At 38.3% G+C, this 17,606-nt stretch overlaps 1 protein-coding gene and 1 pseudogene across 1 annotated transcript in view; one reads left to right on the top strand and one right to left on the bottom strand.

Moving 5' to 3' along the window:
* LOC118013716 (complement factor H-related protein 2-like) overlaps positions 1-17,606 on the top strand; it is a 32,701-nt gene that overhangs the window by 6,340 nt on the left and 8,755 nt on the right. The gene's annotated exons all lie outside the window — the stretch shown is intronic.
* On the bottom strand, positions 8,562-9,003 carry LOC118013717 (annotated as a pseudogene).

The raw sequence follows: 17,606 nt of genomic DNA, 5'->3' as shown, positions 1-17,606 counted from the left end.
GAGAGTTTAATTCATTTAAAGTAATTACTGATAATGAAGTTCTTACCACTGCCATTTTAATTTATTTTCTGTATGTCTCATATCTTCTTGTCCTCAGTTTTCCATTAATGCCTTTTTTTAATGTTTAATGGATTTTTTTGTAGTGAACCAATCTGATTCCCTTCTCATTTGCTTTTCTTTCTATTCTTTAGTGATTTATTTTAGTGGTTTCTCCAGGGATTACAAATCACATCTTAAATTTACAATTACCTAGTTTGAATTAGTACCAGCCAAGCTGAAGTAGCATCTAAAAATCTGCTCCTGTACATCTTCATTCCTTCCCCTTTATTTGTTATTGTCACAAAGTATATCTTTGTCATTGTGTTCCCATTAATATAGATTTATAATTATTGTTTCATGCATTTGTCTTTTAAATCATATAAGAAAAATAATTTAAAAACATAAACACAATAATAATGGCTTTTATATTTCCTTTTATTACCTAGAGTTACCTAATGGTACCTATAGTGACCTTTACCATTGTCCTCTATGTCTTCATTTAGCTTCAAGTTACTGTCTGATGTCCTTATACTTCAGCCTTCAGCATTTCTTATAGGTCATGTCTACTTATAACAAATTCCCTCACTTTTTGTTTATTGGAGGATGTCTTCATTTCTCCTTCAATCTTGAAGGATATTATGGCCCAATATAAAATTGTTGCTTGATAGTACTTTTTCCCTTTTAAATATTTCTTATCACTGCCTCCTGGCCTCCATAGTTTCTAAGGAGAAATTGACTCTTGATGTTAATTAGGACTTCTTATATGTGATGCGCGGCTTCTTCTTTGCTACTTTCAAGATTATCTCTTTATCTTTGGATTTGATACTTTGATTCTAATGTATCTCAGTATAGACCTCTGCATCTGAGTTTTTTTCTCCTTGGAGTTTGTTGAGATTCTTGGATGTGAAGATAATACCTTTTATCAAATTTGGGAAGGTTTCACCAATTAATTTGAATAGTGGTTCATTTTTCTTCATTTCATTCTGCTCATTTTTCTTCATTCTTTTTTCTTACTGCTTCTCTTTTGACCTACCTTCAAGTCCATTGATTCTCTTTTTTGTTATATTTTCTTTTCTTCTTAGAGACTTCACCTTCAGTCATACTTTAAGGGTAATTCTGCTGGCAACAAATTTGGTTTTCCTTTGTCTGAGACTATCTTATTTTTCTATATTCCTAAAGGATATAGAATTTGAGGTTGGTAATTCTTTTGTTCCACCACTTTTAAAATATTGGGCCACTTGTCCTGGCTTCCTTAGTTTTGGATGAGTAGTTCACTCTCATTTGAATCATTGTTTGCCTATTGGTTCTGCATTATTTTTCTCTAGCTGCATTTAGGATTTTTTTTCTTTTCCTTTAATTTTCAGCAATTTGATAATGATGTATCTTGACATGGAGTAGAGCTTTCAGTTTCCTGAAGAGGTATATTTATATGTTACATGCATTTGGAGAAATTCTTGACCACAATTCTTTAAATATTTTTTTTAGCTCTATACCCTTTCCCCTTTGTGGAATGCCAGTCTTAATTATTTTCCCACAAGTCCCTGCAGTCTGTTAATTTTGTATGTTTACATTTTATTTTTAGATATGATCATTTCTATTCATCTATCTTCAACATCAATGATTCATTCTTCCATCATCTCTAATTTATTACTGAGCTCCTTCCAATGAGGGTTTTTTAAATGTTGTCTTATTGTATTTTTCAATGTATAATTCTTATTTGGTTCTTTAAATTAGATATCAAAGAGTTCCACAATCTGAGTGATCTCGAAGTTAGCATCTGTTCATTTTCTTTTCTCTTTTGAGATTTTCCTGAATCTTGGTGTGATGAGTAATTTCCAATTGTATCCTGGACCACTGGGGTATAATGTAGTAAGAATTGGGATTTTATTTAAACCTTCTATTTGATCAGGCCTCCACTGATACAACTCTTGCAGGTAAAGGAAGCAATGCATTATTAGTGCTGGATGGTAAAGGCCTATCACTTGTCTTTGCTGACATCTCCCTGGACTGGGGTTGGGGCACCACCTTATTACCAAGCAAGGTGCATTTCCAACTATGCACTTGCCTTCCACTGATACCATGGGAGAGAAGAGGTAATTTATTGCTGCAACTGTGGACATAAGTATAGCATAAGCAGTGAGCCTCTGCTCATATCATGGGAAGAGCAAGGAGCACCTTGTTTGGTAGGGCAGGTTGAAAATCTAATCTACCCACTTAGCCTTTCCTGATAGGCAGATTGCAGTGTTTCTATGGTGTTTTTCTAGGATAAGTTAGGTATTATTTAAAAAAAAAAAAAGCATCTGTCTTTGTAGGCTGTTTTTCTTGGCCTTTGCCTAGAAAGAGACCGTTCTCTTTCTCTGTTCTTTTGGGGGCTTTTTTTTTTTTTTGGTGCAAATTTTATGGCTCTAGGTTGAAAGTTTCTCTCATCACATGTCTGGGATATGCAAGAAGTAAAAAGAAACCCAAGCAATTCACAGCTGTGTTGCTCCTTTTGTTTCTATATCACTAGCAAATCTGACTTCTCTACATTGTTCAGAGTTTCCTTATGTTTGTTTTATATAATATGTCAGACTTTTGTGTTATACTTAGCAGAGGGAGTTAGAAATGCTTCTTGATTCCATCTTTCTGAAACAGGAAGTTAGTATACCCTTTTTACCTTCTATAAATTTGTTTCTTTAATTTTTGCAAGGAGTTGATTTTTAAAAACAAAAAAAAAATTAAATGACTAGTGTCCCAAGAGACATTGTAGTAGGTTGTATAAGAGTACAGGAGCTTTAGGGGTGCCTGGGTGGCTAGTTGGTTAAGTGGCTGCCTTTGGCTCAGGTCATGATCCCAGCATCCTAGGATCGGGCCCCACATTGCGCTCCCTGCTCAGCATGGAGTCTGCTTCTCCCTCTGCCTCTGCCACTCCCCCTGCTTGTGCTCTCTGTCAAATAAATAAATAAAATATTTTTAAAAAAGAAAAGGTACGGGAACTTTATATGATGGCTAACTATGCAACTGCCCATCATTAGTCATTGCAAATATCATTTTTATACCGGAATATGGCAAAGCAGAAATACTTATTTCTAGTGTAGGTGTGATTTAATGTGGCACGAATGGAAGGGCTACAAGATATTGCAATCCTCACTTTATATGATTAGAACTTCACCAATAAATTATTTCTTTCCTCAGAATCACACAAGTCCTGAAATTACATATTGTGCTGCTTCTCAGATATACAGGATATTTTGTATATAATTCCTAATAATTTCACATAACATAACAATACATTAAAAGAAGCAAGTCAAAGTAGGGTTCTATCATAATACTTTTAAAAGGTGGCACAGTTTGATTACTCTGACAAGATCAGTTGTCAGGAGTGGATGGTATATAGAAAGGAAACTGTTACTTGCGTCCATGTTTACCAGATTCTCATTGGAGAGAGCTCGCCTGAAGCATGAGATTCACAGACAAGGCAACTAAAAAGAGGGCGAGAAGCAAGAGCTTTATTGGGCAGAAAGAAAGACTCTGGCATGGGAGGGGTTTAGGGGAGTTAAGCCGGGGCAATGATGTTGTCTAGGGGTCTTTACGGGTTTTACCTGGGCAAGGGGCAGAGTTTGTGACCCCCTCCTCCAACAGTTTTCCCATTGGTCAGTTTAAGAACTTTTCTATATAAGACTATGGCGCTATGGACTTGGTGGGCATAGTGCTATGTCCTAGCTTCCTGTTATCTGGGGCCATTGTTTAGCCTTACACAGTCTATTGTCAACTTTTTTTTATCTTCTTTAGGTCCCTTGGTGGATTCTTTGTTCAGTGGCTGTTTGTCCGGTTTTAGGCATGGAAAGCTTGACCCACAGATGTTTGTGCAAACTTGCTTCAGCCCAGGTCCCTGACTACCAACAATTCCTTAAGGCCTATCAAAATAAAGGGAGGGGAGAAAACTAGCTTTATTTTAATTGTGCAAAACCAAGTTGTAAAACTGAAAATTTTCAGTTATCATATATGACTTTTATTTTAGGCCCACTGAAGATGTCTGTTTGTAATCCTGACTGAAATTTGCTCTTCAAGTGGTATGATGATCTTTCCTATTATGATGTGTGTTTTTTCCACACCACCAAACAATTATCTGACACCAGGAGGGTGTCCTACAATTCAACTCAATTCTGACACTATTTACCTGGAGATTGCATAATCCCACAGATTAAGGGCTCAGTCCTACTAGACTGCCTCTATCCCCTTCACAAGACAATTGCAAAAATTCAGTGTGTCATCTAACCAAATAGCTATAGATCAGAGGTTCCTAGGCCCTTCTCCTCAGGTTCAATTAATTTAGTAGAGCAGCTCACAGAACTAAAAAAACAAAACAAACAAAAACATTTTATTTACTAGATTACTAGATTACTAGTTTATTATAAAGGATATTAGGAATAGCCAGATGAAAGAGATGCGCAGGGCAAGATATATGGTAAGGGGCATGGAGCTTCCTTTGTCTTTTCTGAGTTCACTATCCTCCCAGCAGCTCCATGTGCTTACCACCCAGGAAGCTCTCAGAACCCTGTCCTTTTGGGTTATTATGGAGGCTTCATTACATAGGCATGGTTGATTAAATCATTGGGCATCAGCAATTGATTCAACCTCCAGTCCCTCTCCCCTCTCTGGAGGTCATGATGGTGGGACTGCAAGTTCCAACTCTCTAAAGATAGGGCTGGTTCCTCTCTGGCAAGAAGACCCTATCCTTGGAGTTTTCTAGAAGTCACCTCATTAACGTAACTAAAGACACCTTTATCACACTCATCACTTAGGAAATTCCAAGCATTTTAGGAGCTCTGTGCTAGATGTGGGAACAAGGACTAAATATATATTTATTATAAATCATAATATCACCACTGTTAACTTTGTTGCAAGAAAATTGGGATTGTAGCATATTGGCAGCATAGTATCTCAACAGCTCTGCTTTGTTTGCTTAAAGAAATTTCCTTCTTTTTGTGTTTGCAAGAATTTTGTTTATTGTATTTTCTTTTTTGACTATTTGTCTTGAATTGTATTGGATTATCACTTTATCTGCATCTGTTAAGATGCTTAACCACTAATAATTTTCTTTCTCCAGGTTTACAAGTTTGTACGCTGCTAGTTTAGAAGGTAGGTCATAAGATACAATGCTTTCACCAGGACCAAATCAATATTTCCCTTTACTGGAAGTTGATGGTAACTCTGTTGTTATCTTGGGCCTCTCATGTCATTGAACTAACAGGCATATGAGTGGATTGTGTACACAGGCTGGGATATTAAACTGAATTGCCAAAGGGTTATTGTTTACTACTACCTGATGAGAGCAGGGAAATTATATTTGAATGCAGAAAATTCTCTGAGGCTCCTCCTTTTGCACTTCTCTGTGTATTAATAAAGGTTAATAGAAGACATCAGCAAACTACTAAATATAAGGTTGCTGTGGATTCCGACAATTTGGAGAAGTGTGGTTAACCCCATCAGGTAGAGGACCTGGACTAGTTTAGATGCTGGCTGAAGAAGAAGGAAACATATAGTGAATGGGGTGTAGAAAAACATTTATAATATCAACCACAGCCTAATGATCAATAACTTACATGAGGACTATGACAATATACTTCTGTTTTGATTTTTATAGATATATTTGCATATTTTTAGCTGTTTTCTCTTGCTTGACCTTATGCTTTTGTGAAAAGAAATGATTTAGCTTTTAAGATACAGAATACCTCTGTGGGCTTGTGACTAAAATAAGGTAATAACATCACCAAATATCAATAGGATGACTTGGAAGTTCTGACTCCCATTTATAGGAAGAGAACAGAGACATCTTCATTATAGGAAGGCAAATTTGATCTTGCTATGTGGAGCTATCATTACTGTTACTGTGATGGACAGTGGTGGATTACGCTGATTATTTCATTGATGTCATCAAGCACCACATCCAAATTTCTTAAGATTTAAAGCATATAAACTACATTTCCTATTATTCTTTGTTTGTTGGTTTTCATTGAGTTTCACCCATAGAAGGAGTAGTTGGAAATCAGAAACAAGGAAGATCATTTTGGCTTTACCAGTGTGGCAGTTCCCAACAGTAGTTAGAAACAGATGTATTCAAGTGGAGATTGGGTGATCCAGAGGGAATACTACTTTTGGAAGTCCTGCTAGTTTGTTCCCGTTCTTCCCTAGACCCAGAACTAACTGCAAAACTCCTTCCAATAACAGAGCAACATGTGTAAGTTTTAGGTGCCATCTTGAAAGCAATAGAATCTTTTGCTTTTTGATATTATACTTATTGCTCTTTATGTCCTCCAGCTTCTTCATTCTCCCATTTGGTCTGGCAGACCTTTCTATACCTTTGCAACTAATTACCTATATTTAATTTTCACTGGGAGAAATAGCTAGATTGGTTTCTGGCTGAATGTGACTGAATGTGTCTAACTCAATAAGTGATAACAGAAAGAACATATTCATTATATGCAAAGTTTAAGATGTGGGGAGAGTAAATGGACCCAAATGGAAGTAAAGTCTCCATACTTTACTTGAAGTGGTAATGTGTGAATACCAGAAAGGAATGCTAAGCTATATATGTACATCTTAATACCTAGAGCTACCACTAATAGACTTATACAAGAAGTATACTCAGCAATATAGATGTATCAAAATAAAATTATTTTAAAATGTTGAAGAGACCTACAGGGAAGGCAAGAAAAGGAAACAGGAATTAAAAACAGAGAACACACACACACATGCACACACATACAGCCCCCAAATAATAAAATGACTGACACAGCCTTTAACACAGCAATAATTACTTTAAATGTAAATGGTCTAAATACTTCAGTTAAAAGACTGAGAATGGCAGGGTGAACACAGAAACAAGACTCAACTATGTACTGTCTACAAGAAACTCACTTCTAATATGAAAACATATTTACACTCAAAGTGAAAGATTAGAAAAAAAAATCACTTGATCTATTTTGTTGTCAACACTCTCCATTGCATTTTCAATTTCATTTCTTCAAGTGCAGAATTTGTCTGGTTCTTTTTTGTGATTTCTATATCTCTGCTAAATTTCTCATTTTGTTTGTGTATTGTTTTCCCAATTTTATTGAATTGTCTTTCCGTGTTTTCTTGTGCCTCACTAAGCATCTCTAAGACAGCTGCTTTGATTTCTTTATCAGGTAAATTGCAGATCTCCAATCTTTAGGGTTGAAGATTACTGTGTCCCTTTGGTGGTGTCATGTTTCCTTGATTTTTTTATGTTCCTTGAAGTTTTAAGGTGTTGCCTTTACATTTGAAGTAGCATTCACCTTTTGTCGCCTTTAGTGATTGATTTCAGCTGAGGAATACCTTCTGTCAGCCATCTTAGGGATTCTGATGATTTCTCAGATCTTTTTGTGGTTGTGCCTACTTCACACTTCTTGCTTCTCCCTGTGACAGAAATATTAAACTTGTATACCTTCTCAACCCTGCAAAGCCAGGCCAGTTGCTACAGCCTTTATTAAAATAATTTTCTTGTGGTTTATAATTCATTTAAAATTTATGTAATTTATAATATTTATGTTATTAAACCCAAAGGGAAATATCCAGAAAAACTCTCATTTTTAATGGATCTCTACCAAAAAAAAAAAAAAAAAGTCTATCAAACTTCTAGTGAAGGATGGGAGAGAAATTTAAGGTATAGAAACTTAAATCTTATAAAAAATATTGTTTTAACTCCTTTTCCTCAATCTTACATGTAAATTTATTAAAATTAGCAGTTTTTTAAAATGACAGCTTAATTATTGATTTTAAATCCTGCTTGAAATAGACTTGGAATCCCATTTGCTGAATGGCTACTCAAATTATCATTACATTGGATATACATTTATTTTCTAATTGATGTTTCTGGTGTGACTCCACCCATAGTGGAAAATGTTATTCTACCAAATAAGATGCCTGGGTGGTATCCTTCTAGTAAGACAGTACATTATGAACTCATCAAGCCTTTAGATTTGTTTGGTGAAGGAGAAGTGATATGATTTTGTTTTTGTTTTGTGAGAGACAGAGCATGAAAGGGGGCAGAAGGAGAGAGCAGACTCCCTGCTGAGCCGGGAGCCCCATGTGGGCCTCAATCTCACAACCCTGAGATCATGACCTGAGCCGAAATCAAGAGTCAAATGTTTACCCAACTGAGCCACTCAGGTGACCCCAAAGTGATATGTTTAAATGGAACTGGACAGAACCACCTCAGTGTGAAGGAAGATTATCTCATTTCCCCCCAAGTTTTATTTATTTTTAAAGATAAAGTATGTTGCTATAAATATGTCATGAAATAGTACTTATGGAATTTTTTTTTAAAGGTTTAAAGTTTTATTTCTACAAATCACAACTGATAAACACCAAAGCCTTTACCTGTAGAGACCATGCTCCAACTCAGGCTGGGAGCTTTGCTCTGTGAGAAGAGCTACGCTCCCAGGAAAGAGGGTGGCGCAAGAGGCAGAAACCTGGGAAGTCCAAAGTTCAGGGTAAGCAGGGGTCAGGGCCTGAGGTCCTCAGCCTGAGCAGCCCCAGCTGCTGCAGTGTGTACAGGCGATGATCCGGCCCACTTCCTGCTTGCTTTTGGAGACCCGGAAAATGCAGTTCCTCCCCAAAATTGGTGTCCGTGTCTGAATGCAGCACAAGCAGCATAAATTCTCATACCCCTGCTTTTTCCATTTTGCGATCAGGTTTTTATCTGATTTTATCATAGCCTTCTTTAATACAATATTCATATCGTTCTCTGCTTATGGCTTTCTGCTTCTAAAAGAGGTCAGAAATATAGTCGGTTTTCTGGTGGTGGATCCTGAAGATATACCACAGAGATTCCACTTTTTTCTTTCCCTCATGAGGTTCTGTTTCAGCTTCTCTCATCTTTTGATCTAATTCATCCAGGGTTGGCTCCATCAACTCCCAACCATCTGGGGGAGCTTTCTGGCTTCTTTTGACTTTAGGCATTTTTCCCACAAGATAATTTGCAAAGATCATCTGCTTCCCAAGAGTATAACAGAAAGACCTCTGGTTTCTTCAGTTACAGGCTTGGGTTCTTGTCCAGCTCTACCAGTTATTACTCTGTGACTTTGGGAAGGCCATATTCCCTTTCTGGTCCTCAGTCTCATCTGAACCACTGTCACCATCAGCTGCCATTTCTCTTTTATGGAATATTTTTAAAAATACAAATAAAATGATGGTACTTAAAATTCAACTTTTGGGGGGCAGACTGAACTAAGTAATGTAGTATATTTGTTTCATGAAAGATTTGGCCAGATTAAAAGAACAGCTGGAATCATGGAAAATTCCCTGTCATAAGCATTAGACACTGAATTATTTCCTGAGAAACAAATGTATTAAAGCTACCACAAATACATTTGACAACCCAAGAAATTCCACTTTGAAACATGGAATAGGCAGCTGGGGTGTGATCATAGAAGGTGATATAAATTTGGGTTTCTTCAGCATGTGGATTATATTTCAAGGTAGCTTACTTACTACCTGAGTTTATCCCAGGGACTAGTGAATACAGGAAAAAAAAAAAAGTCTCAGTATTTCGTCATAGAACTCTCTAGTATTTAGAGTTCAGGAAATAAAGGGAATCAACAAAAGTGTTATTATATTAACCCTTTGTAGTATTTCAAATAAACTTTTGCCTGGCATATATATTTTCCAGTCTTTTACTTTGAACCCACCTATGTTTTGATGTTTGAAGAGAGTTTCTTATAGATGCTATATAGCTGGGTCTTGTTTATGTCATCCTGCCATCTTTAGTCTTTTTTTTTTTTTTTTAAGATTTTATTTATTTATTTGACAGAGAGAGAGAGACAAGCGAGAGAGGGAACACAAACGAGAGAGGGAACACAAGCAGGGGGAGTGGGAGAGGGAGAAGTAGGCTCCCCACTGAGCAGGGAGCCCGATGCAGAGCTCTATCCCAGGACCCTCAGATCACGACCTGAGCTGAAGGCAGATGCTTAATCGACTGAGCCACCCAGGTGCCCCATTTTTAGTCTTTTAACTGAAGTATTTAAACCATTTACAATTAAAGTAATTATTGATAGATTAGGGACTGTATCAGCCATTTATTATTTGTTTTATGTGTGTTTCCTCTGTTTCTCATTCCTGTTTTCTTGCCTTCCCTGTGGATTTTTTGAACCTTTAAAAATCATTTTATTTTGATATATCTATATTGTTTTTGAGCGTATCTCTTTGTGTAGTTTTATTAGTGTTTCTGTGGGTATGAAAATGCACATATATAGCTTATTACTCCCGTCAGGATTGACATTTTACCACATCAAGTGAAATGTGGGAACCTTGCTTCCATTTAGGTCCTTTTACTCTCCCCACATTTTTAACATAAAGCTCTTAGGTATTTCCTCCACATACATTAATTAGCATGTGATATAGTTTTGCTCAGACATCAAATCATATCAAATGATTTAATTTTGTACAAACATCAAACATAATCTAGCCAACTAACTAGGAAAAAGAGAGTCTGTTATATTACCCTATTTTTATTAGTTCCATTTTTTTCTTCATTCCTGAAGTCTTAATTCTTCTGTTATCTTTTCCTTTCTACTTAGAGAATTCCTTTATAAATTCTTTAAGAACAGGTCTGCTGGAGACAAATTCTGTTTCCTTTGCCTCAGAATGTCTTCCTTTTTCCCTTAAATCCTACAAGATAGTGTCACTGCATGTAGAATTTGGGGTTGACAGTTCTTTCTGACCCCATGGTCACAGATGAGCACCCCACTGATATTTGAGTCTTTTCTCCCCCATTGGTTTGCATAATTTCTATCTAGCTTTTGATACTTTTTTCCTTTTCTTAATAGTTTTCAGCAGTTTGATTATGATGTATCTTGGCATGAATTTCTTTGGGTTTAACCTGTTGGGAGATTTCTCAGCTTTTTTAGCATACATATTTATGTCTTATGACCAATTTGGGAAATTTTCAGCCACTTTTTTGAAATATTTTTTTCATTTCCAATCCCTTCCTCTTTCTTTTTCCGAGTGTCTACTCTGTTATCTTCCCACAGGTCCCTGAAGCTCTGTCCCTTTTTTGTTTGTTTGTTTGCTTGTTTTCAGTCTATTTTCAAAGTGAGTGATTTGTATTGCTCTACATTCAAGTTTATGTATCCTTCTGGCATCTGTAATCTATTATTGAGCCCATCCAGTGAGTTCAAAAAGAAATGGTTACAGTTTTCAGTTCTATACTTCCCACTGAATTTTTAAAAGCCACTGTCAAATGTTTCCAATATCTGTGTCATCTCAGTGTGGTCTTCTGTTGATTTTCTTTTCGCTTTTGAGATTTTCCTAGTCCCTGCTATGATTTTCAATTATATTCTGGACAGTTTGAGTATTATGTTTTAAAGCTCTGCATTTGGGGCACCTGGGTGGCTCAGTCGTTAAGCGCCTGCCTTTGGTTCAGGTCATGATCCCAGGGTCCTCAGATCGAGCCCTGCGTAAGGCTCCCTGCTTGGCAGGAAGCCTGCTACTCCCTCTCCCACTCCCCCCACTTGTGTTCCCTCTCTCACTGTGTCTCTCTCTGTCAAATAAATAAATAAAATCCTAAAATAAATAAACAAAACTCTGCATTTTTTGGAAATGTTTTATTTATTAGGCCATCATTACTACCATGCAAGGTACAAGTCCAGACTTCCCACTTGGCTACCACCAACATCATGGGAAAAGGGAGTGGTGTCTTGTTCTCTAGGAGTGTGGGTAGAAGTCTAGGCTCCTCCACCTGGCCTCTGTTGATCAAGGTGGAGAGAGGGGTGGTCTTAGGTTTCTTCTATGGTGTTTCTCTGGAGTAGTTCAGGTGTTGTAAGAAATGCCTCTGGACAATCTCTTTTTATGTTGGAAGCAGAAATGTTTTGACCAGATCTTGTCCAGAACAGGAAGCTAGCAGTTGCCTTTCACTTTATACAAACATGTAATTCTTTGAATTTAGGAAAGGGGGGGATATTTATTTTGTAATAAAAATGAAAATCAATAAAAAATGACTACAGATCCTACCACTTGCATCGACATGGATGGAACTGGAGGGGCTTATGCTAAGTGAAATAAGTCAGTCAGGGAAAGACAGTTATCATATGGTTTCACTCATATGTGGAACATAAGGAATAGCGTGGGGAACCACAGGGGAGGGGAGGGAAAACAGAATGGGAAGAAATCAGAGAGGGAGACAAACCCTGAGAGACTTTGGACTCCTGGAACCAAACTGTGGGTCTCAGAAGGGAGGGGGTTGGGGGATTGGGGTAACTAGGGGATGGGTATTAAGGAGGGCACGTGTGGTAATGAGCACCAGGTGTTGTTCACAACTAATGAATCGTTGAACACTACATCAAAAACTGATGATGTGCGGGGGCGGAGCAAGATGGCAGAGGAGTAGGAGACCTGGATTTCATCTCCTCTCAGGAATTCAGCTGGATAGGGATCAAACCATTCTGAACACCTACGAACTCAACAGGAGATCGAAGAAAAAAATAGCAACAACTCTCTGAACAGAAAAGCGACCACTTTCTGGAAGGTAGGACGTGCGGAGAAGTGAATCCGAGGCGATATTCGGGAGGATAGACGGCGGGGGAGGGGCCTCCGTCAGCCGCTTCTGGCAAGTGATAGAGCCGCGGAGCACAAAATCGGAACTTTTAAAAGTCTGCTCCGTCGAGGGACGTCACTCTGGTGGCTAAGCGGGGGATGGAACCCTCCGGGACAGTGTGGTCTCAGGACCCTCGGGGTCACAGAAAGACCGGGGGTGCCTGAGTGTGGCCGAGCTCCCAGGTATCAGAGCAGGGAAGCCGGCTGCAGAGGCGGAGCCCAGGCGCGGGCTCTCAGCTCGGGGTGGCCATAAACCGTGATCCGCCGCACAGTCGGGCCACTGCTCCTCCAGCAGGGACCCAACAAGCGGCAGATCCGGGGAGACTCACCTTCCTCCCCCGGGAGGAGCCACGCGGGAGTGCACCGCAGGGATCTGCTGGGTTTGGAGACTCCAGACCGGGTCGGGTGCCAGAGATAGAAACGCGCGGTCACAGGCCGGGCGAGCACGGAGTGCGGCCGGAGACCGGGGAGACGGGAGTGACTGACGGCTTTTCTCTGGGGGCTCACTGAGGAGCGGGGCCCCGAGTTCTCGGCTCCTCCGGAGCGAAGATTGGGAGGCCGCCATTTTCACTCTCCGCCTCCAAAGCTGTGCGGAAAGCTCGCAGGGAACAAAAGCCCCGGAGAGCAAACCCGAGCAGGTTACTTAGCCGGGAGGGGGCAAGGGCGGGGCAATTCCGCCTCCGGCAGAGACATTTGGAAACCACGGCAACAGGCCCCTCCCCAGAAGATCAGCGAGAACAGCCAGCCAAGACCAAGTTCACCGATCAATGAGAATGGCAGAACTCCAGCGCTAGGGGAATACTGCACATAGAATTCATGGCTTTTTTACCATGATTCTTTAGTCTTTCAAAGTTAATTTTTTTAACTGTTTTTTTCTTTTTGAATTTTTCTTTTTCCCTTTTTCAACCAACATCTTATCAATCCCTTTTTTTAAAAAAACATTTTTATTTTTCATTTTTAGAGTCATATTCTATCCCTTCATAGTAGTTACCCGTATTTTTGGCTTATATATATGTTGTTCTCTCTTTAATATTTTGAGATAGTTTCTTCTAACAGATTAAAATATACCCTAAATCTCTAGTATGTGGTGTTTTCTATTCCCCTGCCTGATCACATCCTCTCCCTTTTTTTTTCTTTTTTCTTTTTTTAAATCCTCTTCTTTCTTTTTTCAAACAACTTCTTATCAATTCCTTTTATAAAATTTTTTATAGTTTCCATCTTTACAGTCATATTCCATCCCTTCATCATATCAACCCTTATTTTTGTACATATATAAGTTTTTCTTTCTTTAAAATTTTGGGAGGCACTTTCTTCTAAAAGACCAAAATACACCCCAAATCTAGTGTGTGGCACTGATCTATATACCAGCCTGATCATATATGATCACATTCTGGTTTTGTTGTTGTTGTTTTGTTTTGTTTTGTTTTTATCTTTTTCTTTTTCTTTTTTTTTTCTTTTTCTTTTTCTTTTTTCTCTATTTCCCTTTCTTATCCCACTGCTTCAGGTCTTTTCTGATTTGTTTAGAGTATATTTTCTGGGGACGTAGTTACTCTGCTAGCATTTTGTTCTCTCATTAATCTATTCTCCTCTGCACAAAATGACAAGATGGAAAAAATCACCTCAACAAAAAGAACAAGAGGTAGTACCGACTGCCAGGGACCTACTCAATATGGACATTAGTACGATGTCAGATCTAGAGTTCAGAATCATCACTTTAAAGATACTAGCTGGGCTTGAAAAAAATATGGAAGTTATTAGAGAAATGCTTTCTGGAGAAGTAAAAGAACTAAAATCCAACCAAGTAGAAATCAAAAAGGCTATTAATGAGCTGCAATAAAAAATGGGGGTGCTAACTGCTAGGATAAATGAGGCAGAAGAGAGAATCAGTAATATAGAAGATGAAATGATGGAAAATAAAGAAGCTGAGAAAAAGAGAGATAAACAACTACTGGATCACGAGGGCAGAATTCGAGAGATAAGTGATACCATAAGACGAAACAACATTAGAATAATTGGGATCCCAGAAGAAGAAGAAAGAGAGAGGGGCAGAAGGTATAATGGAGCAAATTATAGCAGAGAACTTCCCTAATTTGGGGAAGGAAACAGGCATCAAAATCCAGGAAGGACAGAGAACCGCTCTCAAAATCAATAAAAATAGGTCCACACCCCGACATCTAATAGTAAAACTTACGAGTATCATAGACAAAGAGAAAATCCTGAAAGCAGCTCGGGAGAAGAGATATGTAACCTACAAGGGTAGAAACATTAGATTGGCAACAGACCTATCCACAGAGACCTGGCAGGCCAGAAAGGACTGGCAGGATATATTCAGAGCACTAAATGAGAAAAATATGCAGCCAAGAATACTATATCCAGCTAGGCTGTCATTGAAAATTGAAGGAGAGATAAAAAGCTTCCAGGACAAACAAAAACTAAAGGAATTTGCAAACACAAAACCAGCCCTACAGGAAATCTTGAAAGGGGTCTTCTAAGCAAAGAGAGACCCTAAAAGCAACATAGACCAGAAAGGAACACAGACAATATATGGTAACAGTCACCTTACAGGCAATACAATGGCACTAAATTCCTATCTTTCATTAGTTACCCTGAATGTAAATGGGCTCAATGCCCCAATCAAAAGACACAGGCTATCAGACTGATTAAAAAACAAGACCCATCGATATGCTGTCTGCAAGAGACTCATTTTAGAACCAAAGACACCCCCAGATTGAAAGTGAGGGGGTGGAAAACCATTTACCATGCTAATGGACACCAAAAGAAAGCTGGGGTGGCAATCCTTGTATCAGACAAATTAGATTTTAAACCAAAGACTGTAATAAGAGACGAGGAAGGACATTATATCCTACTTAAAGGATCTATCCAACAAGAAGATCTAACAATTGTAAATATCTGTGCCCCTAACATGGGATCAGCCAATTATATAAGCCAATTAATAACAAAAGCAAAGAAACACATTGACAACAATACAATAATAGTGGGGGACTTTAACACCCCCCTCACTGAAATGGACAGATCGTCTAAGCAAAAGATCAACAAGGAAATAAAGACTTTAAATGACACACTAGACCAAATGGACTTCACAGACATATTCAGAACATTCCACCCCAAAGCAACGGAATACACATTCTTCTCTAGTGCCCATGGAACATTCTCCAGAATAGATCACATCCTAGGTCATAAATCAGGTCTCAACCGGTACCAAAAGATTGGGATCATTCCCTGCCTATTTTCAGACCATAATGCTTTGAAACTAGAACTCAATCACAAGAGGAAAGTGGGAAAGAACTCAAATACATGGAGGCTAAAGAGCATCGTACTGAAGAATGAATGGGTCAACCAGGAAATTAAAGAAGAACTAAAAAAATACATGGAAACCAATGAAAATGAAAACACAACTATTCAAAATCTTTGGGATGCAGCAAAGGCAGTCCTAAGAGGAAAGTATATAGCAATACAAGCCTTTCTCAAGAAACAAGAAAGGTCTCAAGTACACAACCTAACCCTACACCTAAAGGAGCTGGAGAAAGAACAGCAAATAAAGCCTAAACCCAGCAGGAGAAGAGAAATAATAAAGATCAGAGCAGAAATCAATGAAATAGAAACTAAAAGAACAGTAGAACAGATCAATGAAACTAGGAGCTGGTTCTTTGAAAGAATTAACAAGAGTGATAAACCCCTGGCCAGACTTATCAAAAAGAGAAGAGAAATGACCCAAATCAACAAAATCATGAATGAAAGAGGAGAGATCACAACCAACACCAAAGAAATAGAAACAATTATAAGAACATATTATGAGCAACTCTATGCCAGCAAATTAGATAACCTGGAAGAAATGGATGCATTCCTAGAGATGTATCAACTACCAAAACTGAACCAGAATGAAATAGAAAACCTGAACAGACCTATAACCACTAAGGAAATTGAAGCAGTCATCAAAAATCTCCCAAAAAACAAAAGCCCAGGGCCAGATGGCTTCCCAGGGGAATTCTACCAAACATTTCAAGAAGAATTAATACTTATTCTTCTGAAACTGTTCCAAAAAATAGAAATGGAAGGAAAACTTCCAAACTAATTTTATGAGGCCAGCATTACCTTGATCCCAAAACCAGACAAAGACCCCATCAAAAAGGAGAATTACAGACCAATATCCCTGATGAACATGGATGCAAAAATTCTCACCAAAATACTAGCCAATAGGATCCAACAGTACATTAAAAGGATTATTCACCATGACCAAGTGGGATTTATCCCTAGGCTGCAAGGTTGGTTCAACATCCGCAAACCAATCAATGTGATACAATACATTAACAAAAGAAAGAACAAGAATCATATGATCCTCTCAATAGATGCAGAAAAAGCTTTTGACAAAGTACAGCATCCTTTCTGGATCAAAAATCTTCAGAGTATAGGGATCGAGGGTACATACCTCAATATTATAAAAGCCATCTATGAAAAACCCACAGCGAATATCATTCTCAATGGGGAAAAACTGAGAGCTTTCCCCCTAAGGTCAGGAACGCGGCAGGGATGTCCACTATCACCACTGCTATTCAACATAGTATTGGAAGTCCTAGCCACAGCAATCAGACAACAAAAAGAAATCAAAGGCATCCAAATTGGCAAAGAAGAAGTCAAACTCTCACTCTTTGCAGATGATATGATACTTTATGTGGAAAACCCAAAAGACTCCACCCCAAAACTGCTAGAACTCATACAGGAATTCAGTCAAGTGGCAGGATATAAAATCAATGCACAGAAGTCAGTGGCATTCCTATATACCAACAACAAGACAGAAGAAAGAGAAATTAAGGAGTTGATCCCATTTACAATTGCACTCAAAACCATAAGATACCTAGGAATAAATCTAACCAAAGAGACAAAGGATCTGTACTCAGAAAACTATAAAATACTCATGAAAGAAATTGAGGAAGACACAAAAAAATGGAAAAATG

The sequence above is a fragment of the Mirounga leonina genome, unplaced genomic scaffold (assembly GCF_011800145.1).
Source record: "Mirounga leonina isolate KUSES-001 unplaced genomic scaffold, KU_Mleo_1.0 Mir_154, whole genome shotgun sequence".
Taxonomy (NCBI): domain Eukaryota; kingdom Metazoa; phylum Chordata; class Mammalia; order Carnivora; family Phocidae; genus Mirounga; species Mirounga leonina.
The sequence above is the reverse complement of the archived record's forward strand: the minus strand, read 5'-3'. Positions and strand labels throughout refer to the sequence as shown.